The sequence below is a fragment of the Acanthochromis polyacanthus genome, chromosome 19, assembly GCF_021347895.1.
Source record: "Acanthochromis polyacanthus isolate Apoly-LR-REF ecotype Palm Island chromosome 19, KAUST_Apoly_ChrSc, whole genome shotgun sequence".
Classification (NCBI taxonomy): domain Eukaryota; kingdom Metazoa; phylum Chordata; class Actinopteri; family Pomacentridae; genus Acanthochromis; species Acanthochromis polyacanthus.
Genome location: NC_067131.1, coordinates 23,693,138 through 23,710,578, shown reverse-complemented (window position 1 = coordinate 23,710,578; position 17,441 = coordinate 23,693,138).

Below are 17,441 nucleotides of genomic sequence, written 5' to 3'. Positions count from 1 at the left end.
TTAAAACCTGTTATCCAGCAGGAATGTGCTGCGTCAGAAACAAAGAAAAACACACATCCAAAAACAGCACCAAGATTATTTTGTTTTCAGACAACTTTGAGATGGCTAAACATAGCCACGGCCAGGCATCCACGGTTTTAACCCCCCGGACAAGACGATTAATACTTTGTTGCTTTTTACTAAATTGGGAATTGCTCTAAACCTATACGCAGCAGGGTCGACCTGTACAGACTGCACAAACACACACATCATCTGTGTTTCACAGGTCATATGCAGCTTCATGTGAGGTGAGGACTGCCAGCACGGAAGCCACAGTGATTAAAATACCAGCCACAGGAACACACTAAGAATAAATGTGCCACCCAGCAGTCATATGTAACACTCCTCAGGCTATAAACCCCAAAGATCTCAATCTTTATCTTTACTTATTTTTCTTTGATCAGAGAGATGTTACAGTCACGCTCAGTGGAAGAGGAAACAGAGGAGCCAACTGAAACCATGAAGCCTTAAATTATCATCATGCACTCTGCAAACTAAACTTCACACCAGTGGACTCCTTGGACAGAAGAATATGATAGACTTGTGTCCGTCGTGTTTTAGACCTGTACATTGGCTTGGTTGTTACTATCATCGCCTTGTAGCTAGAAGATCCCTGGTTTGCATCCCAGCCTGGACCTAAGATCTTTCTGCATGAAGTTTACATGTTCTCCCTGTGCATGCCAGGGTTTTGTTGGGGTTCTCTGGCTTCCTACCACTGTCCAAAAAACATGCTCATGTGAATTGGTGTGAATGTCAGAGTGCTTGTTTGACTCTACACTACTGTTCAAAAGTTCGGGGTCACTTAGACATGTCCTAATTTTTGAAGGAAAAGCAGTTTTTTCAATGAAGATAACATTAAATCAATCAGAAATACAGTCTCGGCATTGTTAATGTGGTAAATGACTGTTTTAGTTGGAAATGGCTGATTTTTTTATGGAATGTCTACATAGGGGTACAGAGGAACATTTCCACCAACCATCACTCCTGTGTTCTAATGCTACATTGTTTCAGCTAATCGTGTTGACAAGCTAATTGATGATTAGAAAACCCTTGTGCAATCATGCTAGCACATGAAAAAAAATGTGAGTTTTCACGGAAAACATGAAATTGCCTGGGTGACCCCAAACTTTTGAATGGTAGTGTATATGTAGCCCTGTGATAGACTAATGACCTGTCCATAGTGTCCCCTGCCTTCACCCTAAATCAACTAGGAGAGACTCCAGCCACCCATGACTCTGAGGATTAAGCGGTGTATAGATAATTAGATTTTTTAATACTATATTTTGATGCATTTATTATAGATTTAGCACCTGAAGAAAAGCTAATTGTTCAGAAGTATGACAAACTAAATGCATGTATTCTCGTGTCCATGTCCTGTAATTAGCATGTCCTCCACCTACAGAGTATGGTACACTTCATACATACAGAAAAAAAATGTTACCAGAGAATATAATTCAGGGGCTGTTGATGATCCCTTATTAGTCAAACAAAATTGGAATATACAAACACAGTTTCTAGGAGACAACATGACATGGCTTTGGCGAGTGACAGGGTCAGAATCACTGACATAATGCATTAAATGTGAATAAAATGGTTTTTTTCTTTGTTTATTTGAAGAAAAATTGCTTGAGTTTGCCTCAAATAGTCTATTGTCTGTTTACTGACAGTGAGTTTCCATTCCAATCATCTTTAGCTAGTCTGTTGACTTTGCTACAAAATAGAATTACCAAAATGAGACGTTCACTGACTCGACCCACTGTTCTGATCAGTTCATTTTGTGACAAATACTACTATTTGTAATTGAGCTGCAGTTCACACTGATGCTCGATGGATGCAAACGTCTGGTGTAAAATTCCTCTTTCCTTTCCAACACATATTCTCCTGCTCCTTCATTCAACCTCTTCTACACACACACACACACACACACAGATTGTATCATGCTGCCCACTCTGACCCGGTCAAGTTCATGAGCAGCAACAGGGGACATTTTAATTAAAGAGTCATCATGTGCTCACTCCAGCAGCAGGTGGTTGAGGCTTGGAGAGCTAAAGTTACTCCAGACTATCAGTGTGATGGGCAGAAGGGGAGCCCTTCAATCCAGAAGGTGGGCAGAGAGCTTATTTTCTCTGTCTTAAAGAGACATTTAATTTGCCTTTCTTAGATTCTAGTAGACTGCACAGTAGCTTGGTAATTAGCCCTGTTGTCTAGCGGCTAGAAGATCCCTGGTTCATGTCCTGATCCAGGCCTGGGATCTTTCTCCATGTGCATGCGTCAGTTTTCTCTGGGTACTCCAGCTTCCTTCCACAGGATCCCTGTAATTCCAAATTGTCTGTAGGTGTAAATGTGAGTGTGTTTGGTTGTTTGTTTCTATATGTAGCCCTGTGATGGACTGGTGACCTGTCCAGGGTGTCCCCTGCTTTCACCTTAAGTCATTTGGGATAAACTCCAGCACCCCTGTGACTCTAATGAGGATTAAGCGGTGTATAGATTATGGCTGGATTGATGATATGCTGTATAATCACTTGGAGGCCTTTATTTCTAGCCTACTTTATGCACACAAGTACTTAAATTCTTCATACTGGGCACTTTTAATTAATTTTAAATCAGGCACAAAACAAAACTTTGCTCAGTATCTGTTTTTGTTCCATTTGCCAACATCCCCACTGATATCCTCAGCATCTCTGAAGGCCATATGGTGATCCCACAGTAGGTGACACAGCATATGATTTTGTAAACCTCAAGAAGGTGATGATGTTGCATCTCAGGTCTTCTGTAGGTGGTATGAAATGTGTCCCAACAACACGACTTGTGCGATAGTCTGGAGCATTTCATGTGAAAGCAGCAGGCTCTTGGGAAGGGAGCATTTGTGCCTCAGACAGGAAGAAAGCATGCCCAGACTGGTATATATCTCCTGTAACCTGTTATTTACTTCAAAATATGATGAAATTAGACTTCTGTGAGAATCTCATCATGAAATATGTATGAGATGCAATGTCACAAGTTGAAAAAGAGTGTGGTGAGTGGTTTTGAAGGGAGAGAAAACTTTAGTTTGCCAATATTTATAAACTGTGAAAACTGTTTAAGATAAGTCAAAGCAAAGTGTGAACGCTTGAGCTTGCCAACATTTAAAAACAGTATTTCAGATATAATCAGGAGAGGAAAGGAAAGATGAGAAAGGACTAAATGGTGATTTCTGGAATAGCTTCAGAGGAGATGGCTAGGGAAGCAGCGTTAATGTGTTTATCCTGGATCGGTTTCTCCCTCGAGTGTCCCGACAGGTTGTGTCATTTGGCAGCAGTGAGAACTATATGACATGAGGGTGAGGGCTTGGATCTGATTGACAGTTACATTAGTAATTTACATATGTTATGTTCAGAACTGTTGGAGGCCGAGCGGTGGCTTTTTTCCAGACCATCGTTCTCGCTCTCGTCTCTTTCCTGTTAGCATTCTACAGCCACAGAGCACATTTTCTTTATGACTCTTTGTGATTTCATGCAATCTACAAAATTACACAACTTCAGACAGAAAACTCTTGTGTTCAGGTCCGTTTAAGTACACGCCTACCTGTTGAAAACACAAAGATCTCATGGAATGGTTTCCAGTTCATTAATCTTTCTCTGAAAAAGAAACCTTTACGTAAACACAGAAAACCAATGACCTTTACCAGTGTATACAAATTAATTAGAACAGTTTTTTTTGTAGTTTAGCTACCTAACTCATGGAAGTGATTATAATGTTGCTGTTGAATGTCATGTGAATGCTGAGTCCTTTCGGAAACACCAGTTGCAGTACGGGAGGGTGTGTCATCGTCAACAATTTTGGCAGTAGTAAACCTAAACTGAATCCTTTAACACCACCGAAGGCCAGAGATAACAATATATTCATTATCCTTTTAGCTCTATCTTGTTTTCTTCCAATTCCTGATAGAAATATTTGGTTCCTTAACTCCTAAATGCTCCAATAATCGAACCAGCCATTCAATAAATTTGTCTGCCTGCACTGTACTGAAGTACAAATTTAAAGCAACTTTATGCTCTTCAGCTACATCTCAGAGCCCTTTTTTTTTGGTTTAATACTGGTTCTTAAAGGTGATTCACCTCACATCCAAGATGCTTCTTCAGAAAAAGTTAAAGTCCAGGTGAATGGATTGTTTTCACTTCTATTTTAGGGGTTAAATCAATGACCAGAGGGACCTCAGATAAACAATACATTTTTCACCATTGTTTATTTGTCATTTGGTAACTGGTTTACTGGTGTACAATGGATTTAAAAGAGTTTTATCTTGTGGAAAATGAGTGAAGTGATAAAATGGTAAGAATGTGTGCAACAAAACCAACACAATACAATGAAAGATGTTAAAACACTATAAACTGGAGGGTAGCTGAAAAGTTAGGTGGTGATTCTCCGTAGGTTGGTCACTACATCCTTTTTATTGCATGGCCAGTGTGATGTTGATCGCTACTACAGTCATTTTTGCCAGTAGTCATCACAGGCCAGAACTACTACTGGTAAAATTTGCTTGTTCATCCTCGGTCCACTGCAATTATTTCCATATGCTTCTCCTTTTGACACAGAGACAGAACATCTGCATGACTCCTGACTTGGGTTTCCACCATCTTCACTCCTCGACCCTCTTCATCACTTTTCTTACTCTTTTTCTCCACCTAGCTGCTGACTCACACCTTCTCCCGGTTTCCTCCTCGCCATCCCATCCATCATCCATCCGGCTCTCGCTTTCTTGCTGAATCATGTCCACATAATTTGTCTTGCACTTTTCCTTCTTTGGCCCTCTCAAGGTTCTTCACGCAGAACTGCTGACATACCTCCAGTTAGTTTTTCTTCGTCTTTTCCTCTCGCTCTCCTTCACTTTATCGCGCCATCACAGCCCAAAATATGTGCGACTGACTACAGTGTATCTGAGGTCTGAGAGTTCGGCAGAGTGAAACACATCCAGGCAGAATCTCCTCACAGAGCTCAGCCCGCAACCGCGACCCCAGACTGAGTCCCAGAATTTAATCTAGCACATAATCCTGGAATTTAATCCAGAACCGAGCTCGATCAACCAGAAAATGTGACATGTGTGAAAGACCCAAAAAGCCATGAAACCAGAGCTCAGACACCTGCTTTGGCATCAGGCTCTTGCGGAGGGAGGGGAGTGATTTCAGTCATTCTTCCAGCACATGGTTTTGCGGAACACTCCAGATGACGACCCACAAACCAGAGCTTTACTTTCGCAGTCGAGTCCAGAACCGAAAAAAAAGCCATACACAAGCAGTCGTTTGCAATGGAACTCATTTGATTTTTTTCTTCCGTCACCTGTTATTTTTTTGAAGACAGAGGAACCAAAAAGACCCCAGACATCTGGTACCAGAGCCCAGCGCAGCCCATTTCAGTCTGTACTTCCCCTTTTATTTATGGGACAGAAACAGAACCACACAAATGGGCCGGGGGGAGCTGCTCCATCGCATATGCTCCTCACCGCAGGAGAGGAAAAATAAACGTACGCCAAACCCTAAAAACCTAAACTAATGTAGGAGCACTCTGAATGCGAAATTGCTCATTTGGTATATTCACAGTGAATGTCTGATTTCTACTGAAATGTGCCCTAATGTACAGTAAAACAGTTATTTTTGACAGAATAGCTGGTTCAGACTGTGGGTAGTGAGAGAAACATGGGCCGTGACACATGGAGAAATGGGAAGTGTGTGCGTGTAAATGGAAAGACCTGCTGGTGACTGGCGTTGATTACAAATAACAGATATCACACCTACTGCATTGGTGTAGATAATATTAAATCATTTATTAAGTTAATTTAGGGGAGAATGCACAAAGCCAAAAGAAGGAGGTGAAAATGAGAGAAAGAGACTTGGCCAATGAGAGTGTCATAGAGGGAGAGTGACAGAAATGACTGTGTAATTTATTGTATAATATGGAAACAATTACCTCTTGGCAGGGAGGGTTTGGCGCAGTGGAGCAGATCTGCTGTGTCCAGGATTGTTACCGCCTGCCTGTGTCTCCTTTAGTTCTGCCTCTTACTGTGTGTGTTACATGTGCACACTGGCACTCAAAGGACAGCAGGTAATTAGAAAAGAGAGACCAAGTGGAGAGAAGAGAATTAGAAGAAGGGAAGTCAGAGAGACAGACTGTGGGGTTAAGCCTCAGTCCCTGCATGGTCCAACAATGGCCCATGTGCTTGGATTCTTGCCATTCTAACTATGAATCTGTGTGATTCTGTGCCTCTGCATGAGTGAGAACAAAACTGTGCAGAATACTTGCGCATTGTACAACAGTTGTATGGCCTGAAACAACACCTAACCTCACGATAATGTAATTTTGGGTCAACAAAACAAGCTACCCCACATTTACTGACATATACGTCGACATGTTATCATCTTATAAAGTTTATATGGCTAACCCGTCAGCAAACAGCTGTCTATTAACACATCCAGCAGATGCAAAGTAACATTAGCACTCATTTGGGGTTATGTTTCTGACCACCTGATCAATCTAAGTCTAGCATTTGCTCTCTTTCCAGTCGCCACCAATTCATGCGGGAAACATCTGGCTTTTTAAGCTGTCAAATATTCCGCTGTCTTCACCCGCTCGACACGAACTTTGTCTGTCTTCTATTTGGCACGTACAGGTAGTGTGCAGTGGTTTTATCAGAATTTTCTCACTTAAAATAGCAGCCTGTCAGATCTCATTCAATATGATCAAATTTTGGGAGTTATACCCCAACAATAAGCTTGAAGAGCCCAAAATATGCTGATTTGCACATTCTTCATTTTACTTTGTGGTCTACTAGACTATTTAAACTCGCTTTGTTGTTCAAAAAAAACCTGCATATGGTTGCAACAACTCTTTTCATCCTCTGTCCTGAAGCATTTCATTTTAGCTCCTGTCCACTCTGATTGGTTAGCTGACCTGACAAACGTGAGATAACACTGGTTACATAATGATACCCCAGATTCGGAGTATAGCTGTAGCTAAGGGTTGTCAGCTACAAAACCCAGGATTCTAACCATACACATCTGAACCAGAATCAGACGGAGAACAAGCAGAAACTCATGCAGAAGTCACTTTATGACACAATGATGTTCTCATCCAGTGGCGTTCACCAAGAGTACAGTTTTGACATTGCCTTGGTGTGTGTCCATATTATCAAACCTAATTTTACCTTCAGCAACACCAGTCACACTATGTGCTAACACTAAGGATTTTGCAATTGTTGTAGTGACATTACCAACAACAAAAGAACAAAAGTAATCCACTGGGCAGATGCATGAAGTGCATGAGCACTCTTGTGTTTACTCTTGCAGCCAACAGCAGAGTGCTGTTTTGCTTGTGGCTGAAAAGGTTCGAACAAGGAAATAATGGTGGACTCTGAGACAAATTAGCCTGGTAAAAATAATACCTTCCCTGAAAATTTCATCCAAATCCGTTTGTCTGTTTTTGAGTAATGTTTCACACAGGCAGACAGACAGATTAGAATAGAATAGAACAGAAAAGCCTTTATTGTCATTGTACCGGGTACAACAAGATTAGGATACCAGTTACCACAGCGATAAACAGTAACAATTGAAAAAGAACAGTAAATATATGTACATAAATGTGCATAAAGGCAATAGCAGCATGAGTCTTTTAGGTGCCGAAGGAATGCGAGTGTCAAAGGTAATTGGCTCTGTGATTGTTGACTACAGTGATAGCTCTTGGGAAGAAGCTATTTCTGAGTCTGCTTGTTCTGGTTTTGTGTGACCTGTACCGTTGACCGGATGGCAGTAGGTCAAACAGATGGTTACCGGGGTGAAATGGGTCGTTGATGATGTTGCCAGCTCTGCTGAGGTAGCGAGAGTTGGCGATGTCCTCCAGGCTGGGCAAAGAGCAGCCAGTGATCTTCTGGGCCATGCAGATGACCCTCTGCAGCACTCTCCTGTTTCACAGATTCACAGACAAACGTATGCTGATCGTCACATAACTCTGACGTTCCTTGGCGGAGTAACAATGGAAGGAAAGCCTGGACTGCCAATAACGCATTACAGGCAGTTCAGGAGCAGTGAAAGAATCTCTCTTTGCTGTGGACTTTTGTCTGTGAAATTTTGTAGACCTTTTAGATGTGAAGAAAAGCTATAATCCAATGAACAAAAGGGAAACTCTAAAAATCATAATATGGGCTCTTTAAGGACACTAAATCACAACATGAACTTGATGGGTGCTGCAGAGTCAGGTGCTAATTTTCGGTGGCTTTGTCACTTTGGAATCCAAGCAAATGCAGTCATTTGATCCACTTTTTACCTAAAATGTGTGATCATAGCAGCTTTAAAGAACTACTGAGGTTTATTAAAGCTTTGGTTATATTTTTTGTGGGTTTGTTCGTCATTTTTTATCAGTTATTATGACATTGTACTCTCCAAAATTACTTTACTCAGATCTCGAAACAGAACTGCTATTGCAACAGTAGCAGATGACAGGTCGGGTTGTAACGCCAAAAACGATTGCACAAGAAAACTGTATGTACCAAGCAAAAGGTCACAATTGAAGCAGAAGCACATTCTCTAAACTGTAATGGATATTTACAATGGACAGTTTGCGTAAACATGTTTTTATGAACAGCAGATGCCTTAGATTGTAGTGTATGCAATCTGAGTGTATGTCTGCCTGTACTGGATATTGAGACATGGGGGGTGGACGCCAAAGATCACTCTTAATGTGCCTCTGTCGTCATCATTTATCATGGAGTGCGTTTCATGGCTCAAATGCACACCTTTAAACACATTTTAAACCAAATGCGTCATCCTGCATGAAACTACTCTTCCTGATCGTCTTCACCTTACATCATATAGCTTCAGTCATTCATCAAGGAACTCTACTGATCTTCCAAACTACTTGAACTCTTGTAGGTATTTATAAATAAATGCAATGTTCAGTATACTGTACTTAATAAACAAAGTCAATCCCAACAAATGAAGAGCTCTGTTGTAAAAATATTTTTATTTTATTGCTGCAGGATTCAGGAGTCCTTGGCTGTTGTTCACTCACAGTTACTTGAAATTAACCACTTCACATTAGTCTCTGGCTCCACCCGACACTAGCTGCCAATAGATACCCACAACTGCACCATTACTGCCACCATTTCCTCTCAGGAAATGAATTAGGACTCTGATTGGCTCGAGTCTCTGACTGGCTCAGGATGAGAGAAATGTGATTGGCACAGAGGCAGCGGGCCTCAGCCAGAGCGCTCTGCAGGGGACGGCGCTGAGAACACACATCCTGCCGACACACACTCAGTACAGCACAAACTGTCCTTCCAGATCCTGATAAAGCCACCAGGTCCAGTAGCTTAGAGGAGCACAGCAGCAGTTTTATTTTATTTATTTCACAAGGAGGACTTGGCCGGTTGACAGGGACAAACATGCCGGGAGAGAGTATAGCGTGACTTGTATGCAGAATGCTGAGTCATTTTTCTCCGAGGGGAACACAACCATCCAAAGTAGAAGCTCTGGACTGGGAGGGAGGCATAAAGTATGAATGTGGTTAATGTCTTATTAACTTTTCTGACAATTTCGTTCTTTAAAAGAATACATCAAGTTTTTTGTGAGGGGGTAACGCTTAGATCACACAATCTTACAAACCTTGTTACCATGACAGTAAATGATGATGATGTGTGGGTCTGTTTAGCTCATCTAGAGACAGAAATGATCTCATATGTAAAAGTGAAGTTGAGCAAATCATTGACAAAATGACAAAATACAGATGTGCAGGGGTAACTAACAGGAATCAAAGGTGAAAACTAGCTCTTGTAACAAGTGCACAGTCTCAGGTTTTGCTATTAAATATCTAACTGAAACTAAATAAAAACATATGCTTGTATAATGTATTATCATGAGTCACAAATTTGCCTCAAGGGACTCGACAATAGGCCATTTTGCAGGCATGTGTGCCATTTTAGGGTGGCCTTTGTATACTTTCTGACCACAAGAACAATCCCAGTAGAACCTCAAACAAGGGTCATTTATAAAGGCAGCGAAAATTATGTAGGTACTTCTGAGTACCCCTGAAAAACTGCTGTGTGGGTCTCTTAACTATAGCTCGGAGAGGCACCATTTTTATCTGTTGTCTCAATGTCCTTGTTGAGAAACAATCTTCTTCTCTTTGAAAGCCTGCTGTACCCACCTCACACAGTCAGACCATTCTCTGGCACTGACATAGCACTATGCAGAATGGGCTGACTGCACTTCATTACCATTCTGCTGTAGATAGGAGGAAATAAAGCCCTAGCTTGTTTCTATATCGTCAAACCGATCACAATCATCTTGGGTGGTGCTAAGCCCAGGATACAGCAATGGTGTCCCCTCAAAATTGCTTGCAGGGATGCTGAGCATTGTCATGAAAGTAGCAAATTCATGGTGAAAAATTACCCTTCCATCATGACCTTAGGCTGCCTGGAGGTTCTACTTGTTGTTTCCTGAAAGTGAAGAGGACTTTAAAAACTCTACCACATAGTTTACCCTGAGCCAGTAGCAGGCTTACACCCTAAGTGTACATCTCATGAGTCAGGCTAGCATTAGAGTAACCTTTGACAAGAGAAATTATGGCTACGTATACAAACTAGAAAAGGACTCAGAGAGTACAGTACTTTGCCAAGACTGTTCATTCGCCCATATGGCACTGTCAGAAATGCACTCTTTTTTATTTTTAGAAATGCAGTATTTGATATTAATTATTGATGATCAGAAGTCACATCAATATGGAATTAGGCTATTTAATATAGATGTACTCACAAACAAAATGACCTTGCGCTGAACACAGGCATGTGTTATGCATGTGTACATTATGTATGGATACCGAATCCCGTGACCTAAACATGTAACGGATGGCGGGAATTGATGGGACTTGGAAACACCCCCACAAGTTAAGCAATTGTTCCTTGTGTTATTTACAACAGATAAGTCCCAATGAGTCCGCAGTGGCCGATTTGTAGTAGAATCGCAATCATGTGATCGTCAGCAGGCAGCTGATGTAGTGTTCACTTGTTGTCATAGTTACAGTAACACTGTGTCGCTATCTCGCAATGATACAGAAATCTTTAACAAATCCATGGATCCAGACTATAGGCCTCATCACTGCCAAAATCTAATCACTTGGTCCTTGTGCCATTTCTGATGTTCCCTGAAAATTTCATCCAAATCTGTCAGTCTGTTTTTGAGTAATATTGCCAACAGACAGACAAACCAATATTGATCATCACATAACTCCAATGCATTCCTTGGCGGAGTAAAAATTAAGTCAGTCAGTAACAGCAGTAACTTGAAAGCTAGAGTAATGGGCAACACTTACAACGGTGTCTTATCCAATGAACATTCAACCAATAAAATGACATACTGTAGTTATTGATCGGTAAAACAGTTTCGTGTGCTTCATATGTTGATTTTGCTGCATGACTTTTGCTGTTACTATCTTGTGATTTAATAGTGTTGTCTCTGACGTTAATGTTAGAGGTTCTTGGAAGGAAAAAAGTAATTTGTGGACTAAATGCATCCACTAAAAATCAGCCAAGAAGCAGCTGGGACAAACCACGGAAAAAAAACACAGGCCAAGACACTGACATTTATGAAAAGCCACCATCAAAAGCAATACAATAAGTGAGTGTAGCTTTAAAGTTGCTCTCAGATGGCAGTTCTTTGTGTTTTTTAGTGAACAGGCACTTAAATACAGTGTTGTTATATAGTACAGGGTACAGGTAGGTGTGATGATGCAAAGCAGGAAAGAACAACAGCTCTGTTCAGACTAGTTTAATTAAAACCTGTGACTATAGTCAGTGTATGTATTTGTACAATCAGGTGCCAAAGTCCAGAATATACTATATCTTAACTGAAGTATGTATGCTGACCATAGTTCCCTTTTTGGTTTCCATCTTTGCCATGGGGCTCGTTTGCTCTCTGAAAAACTCGGCACAGCAGTTCTAAGAAATGTTTCTCTAACTAAAACTTCAGACTGCTGACTCTCCCAGGTCAGAGGTGTAGCGTTACACTCTGGCTGTCAGACACACTGCTCAGACTCACACAATAACGACATGACGCAGTGTGTGGACGGATGGAGGGACAGACGGAGGAGGGGAGCTGGAGGAATGTAAAAACACGCAGGATGAGAGGAGGGGAAAGATTGTGGAAATGACAAGGAAGGGGGGGGTCAGAAGAAGGATGTCGGGAATATCAGTATGGGATGAAAAGTATGACGGGTGGGAATGGGAATGGAGAAAGAATGGTAAGATGTGGGACAATGGTGTCATCCTCGGGTTGATTTATCTACACAGTCAAAGGAAAACACCACACATAGCAGCTCTTGTGGGCACAGCTGAGGGTGGAAGTCATGTTTTACACCATCCTCTCTTTCTCTCATTTGTTTTCCCACATATGGATGTGATTTCTAGTAATCTTTCAGGCTTTATGAAATGACAGCCAGACACTGAGACTGAGGAATTATGTTTTGTTGCCAGAACATGACACTCGGGTACAAGATGTTGTGGCTGACAAGGTAAGCACTTATAAACACACCAGCAGCTCAGAAACTTCCATGTTGCATGATTTGAGCTGGGATCTCGGTTTTGCCCTCTGTCACCATTCTGCCATGCCTCTCCTGCTTATTATTACTGTTTAAATACTGAATGTCAATCAAGAGGCAATAACCTTAAGAGGCGAGTTGGAATTGGGATTGTGGAAATTTGAGGATTGACGTTGGCTTCGACCAGCGTGCTATCCAACTACAGTAAAGTGCCCAAACGAAGGAGTGTGAAACTGGATTGAGATGGAGGAAAGGCAGGCTGGAGAGCTAAAAGGCCCATACTGATCGTTTAAGGAAAAGAAAAAGTAAATGTTCCGAAAATAAACCACAGAAATTATTGCAACCCCTGGGAAACTTGTTAAAAGCTCATAAAACTAAAGTCTGCTATAATACATGAAGCTATAATGGGGATCCATTTCACAGATTTTTTTTTTCTTTTGCAGGGCAGTAATTTTTTTTTTCTGTTCTTTTCAACAGGACGTGGCACGTTAACAAGGGATTGGCAGCCTCAAGTGTTACAGTCCAGAAGGCAAATTTTAAGTCAGATTGTACAGTGTAGTCTTGATTATACAGCTGTAGCTTTGACCTTTTGTGTGCAACAATATTTGGCTAGATACGGAGTGTTTCGGAGAAATCACAAGTTAAATGACACAACAGAAATAGTGCCTTGTAAGATGAAACCGCATCAGTGACACTACTACACCCAGTTCAGCTCATTGTGGGGAAGAAGCTGACGTGCAGCAGATGTTGCAACATTATGTTGTGTATAAGGGTGGAGTCTCATACACAGAGTGAAGGACTATGGGAAATCAACCGATGCAGGGGCTATGGAGACACACCTGCACACAGTCCCAGATCAAGACAAAAGCATGTCACCTTTCTACATCAAACGGTGATTGGTTGAAAGGACAATTTTAACTATGTAAGCAAATTTCAAGCACTTACATATGCTAACAGAGCCATTTTTAACCGTGGATACGTAGCATTCACGGCAGTAGCAACTTAGTTTCATTTGCTACTCCACTATAAAAATGCCATCACTTTAAATTTTGCCCAGTTTCACCGGTTAAGCACTGGCCAGAAACCATTGACAACCATAGAAGTCTCAATCTAAGTCCATTGCTTGCTAAACCCCTACAATTCTCTCTGTTTGTCAATGTAGAGCTTTTCCTAGACTGAGCGACCACCTTCTCTGGCCACTACATCAAATGAATTGTACTCTTCATCTCAATACACAGTAAGGTACTAAAGCTATTGCACAACACACAATCTGACACATTTGTAATCAGTTATTAATTTAACTGATTACAAATCTGTCAGTTAAATTAATTAAATTATTTATGGCAATTAATCTATTAGTCATTACCATCGTTGGCCCTAACCATAACAGGTCTTTTTGGCATGATAAATAATGCATGTGTTTATGAGCACTGCTGCTTTCCAGCACTGATTCATTATTTATATTATCTGATTTCATTCTGTCTTTTCCGCAGCAGTGCTAAAAAAAAAAGGACAACCAACAGCAAAAACTCGCACAACAGTTTCACGTTCTTCCACATATTTTCTGTGAATCTGGTGCCCATATTCACTAGTGTATTCCAATGGTATGTTAAAATTTTCTGACTCAATATTGTTGTAATAATCTATTAATTCATAATAGTGAATTTGTTCAAAAGCTACAGCAGCTTCCTGCCTGTGCAACAAGCTGTAAGCGAACAACAGAGACCATGTAGTGACACTGATAAAGCAATGGTAAAACATCGAGTTCTTTTTTACTAGTTTAATGATGTCTAAATAAGAATTTCAGCCTGTATCATTAATAGGCATCATTATTGTATGGTGAAACATTAAAAAAACCCCACAACAAACGTCTTCTGGAGCGTTTCATCTACACAACGGCAGCATATCGGGATACACCCACACACATACTCACACACACTGGCCCATGTCTGGACAAATTGGATCTGAGCATGGTCTGAGTCAGAGAAGGCAGGGGCGAGCTGGCTACCGGGGTCTGCTCTACGTTCAGCCTAAACGCTTCTGATGGAGCTCGCTTGAAAAACGACGCGGTGTTGAAGCAGTGGAAATCAAGAGCCTCTGGCACAATATGTTGTTTTAAGTGTCGGGCAGGGGGGAGGAGCGAAGCGCGGACCTCAAAGAGCAGAACGGTCCTCTTTTGGAATTGATAGATGGATGTAACATCTCACAATTCATCTAGTTCTTGTACAACACTCACAGAGACAAATTGGGGAAGGAGGGGGTGAGCGGTATTTAGAGCCACCATGAAATCAGCTGCAGTTCTGTCTTCTTTCTCTTGTCTTACCTTGCTTTTTTTAATCTTTCAGTAATATTAGTTCTGTAGTTTCACATAGAAAAATTTAGTTTTCTTGATAAATCCTAAAGCAGTGTTTGAACATTGCAATTTAGTTTAGGCTCTGCTAATGATTTTCCACTCTGTAAACTGTAGAATATGATTGATAATATCACTCTCAGACATAATCTTAATGAAAAGATACTTCACAGTACCTGGATATGAGCTTTGTTTTTGCCACTAGTGCCAGTTCTCAATCTTAACATTTCAGACACTTGATTATCTAATAAAGAACATGAACACACCCCAGAATCCTGTCATTTCTTCACTCATCTCACCTTTCTCTCTCTGTCCTGAAGCAGTCTACCAACATCTCCATTTCTCGCCGACTCCAAGGTGATGAGAGCTGTGATTGATCAGCTTTTCCAGCAGGAAATGAGAGGGCATCTCTCAGAGGCCTGTTTAAACAGCCAGTTATACGATTACAGAGTTGTTCCAGGACAGCCTTTCACGTGACAGTCCGACCTGCATTGCTTACCCAGCCGATGTGAGTCATAGTTCCCTACCAGGTCCTCGTCTCCGAGGTGTTCCTTGCATGCAAGCGTGTGCATGTGCAAAGAAACATTAGCGAATACTGTGCATGTTTGCATGTACTGCTTGTCTTTGCGCAAGCACAAATTTGGACTGTGCACTGTTTTTATGAAATATCTCCAAGAGAATACAGGCAAGTTAGACTTAGAGGATTATTGTTTCATTAACCTTGTAAATAATTTGTATAATTTATTTCTGAGCAATTTAGAATAGCATTAGCTCGAAGACTTTCCATTTCAACTTAAGCAGTGGAATCACTGCAAAAGTATGTTTTAAACCAACAGGAATTGAAAGAGGCTTTAAATGCAACACTGAAATATCATTATCTTGATTGTAGATTGGTGCACCTGGTCATCCAGTGAATCTAGGTCTAATATGAACTGTCCTTTTAGCTCTGTTTTGATCTCCACCAGCTCCTGAATGGGATTTAGTCGCTACAGGCTTCACTACATTCACTGGATAGTTGCTAACTTTGTCTTCTGCTTCTGGTAGAGGGAAGGAAGTGTTAGTGAAAGAGGGATTATGAAACAAGAGTGAACCAAAGCAATGAAGTCAAAAAATGCTCTAGAAGATGCTAAAATATGTTTTATTTTGTACTGCTTCCAGTTGTATTTTCTTCAGGTTATCATAGGATGGTAACACCCTTAAATCACCTTTGTGAATCAAACATTCACAAAGGTTATTTTCCCCATGAAAATAACTACATCCTTACCTAACATGGCTTAAATGTAACTCTATATCATTGCTTCCTCCAAAATGTGCAGATCTACACACACCACTCACAGTAGCTCACCCACAACTCTGCTCAAATGCTGTAATAGCACTCTATGCTTCACAATAGAATTATGTAATATTGGAGTGCTTTTGCTGTGCATGTTCGAACCAGAAAGCACTTCTAAAGTAGAATATTGATACAGAAAGCTTCGCCCTGAGGAATCAGCATGAATCACATTTTTGAGACTTATCAGTACACTGCAGTTTCACAGTGGAAATATTCACCATGACTGTAAACAACACAGGGATATCTTATTTCATTTCATTTATTTATTTATCAGGACAGTGTACAATGACATTAAGCTCAAGAGCAAAGATGTTTGTACCAGACTGTAGCTTTTCAAGCTAATTTCCATCTTACAGAGGTTTTTACATTAGAGGGGTCTTAGCATCTTCTTTATAATGCAACTGTGTGTTGCAACTGTTAGTTTTTGCTCAGAAAATTGTGTAAAATCCACAACAGTATTCTATGTAACAGAATGCTCCACAGCATTTCATCTCGCTGCCTTTGGCCAGTCAGTTTTCTCTGTGAAGGTACAACTCAGTGGAACGCTGATGATATAAGGGTAATTCCAGAACTGGAGGACATTTATGTTCTACCCATCAAATTTCAAATAACCCATGTACAAAATACTAAAACATGCAGTTGTTGTGTAAATTTAGTTGTCCTGAGACCAAATTTGAAAAAAGAAAAATAAGAGAAAAGAATGTTTGAAAAGATTTTCTAAAATACCAAACAAATCTGAAGTACCCTCGAAACTACCATTTATCTCTTGTCTCGCCCTGAATATGGCCAAATTGAATCTCAAATAAAACAGTAAAAATGAAATGAATTTTTTTTTTTTTAAATTGAAGTCTCTTGTAATTGCGGCAAAATATTTTTCTAATCAACATAATATTTTAAACAGTAGTTATTTTGCATGGAACATGTGTCACACAACTTGCACGCAACCCTGTTAGCATAACCTGTCTAGGTGGTAGAAGAAGAAGAGAACAGAGACTCATATGATACACTGGAATTACCATTGTCAAACAGTTTTCCTTAAGAATGGGTAGAGCAAAAGTTTGTCCTCTCTTTTATTTTTCATTTTTTCATAACATCAGCATCAGCCATGATTGAATGTCTCACTCTATCTCATGCAACCCTGTTATGCATATTATCAGGATA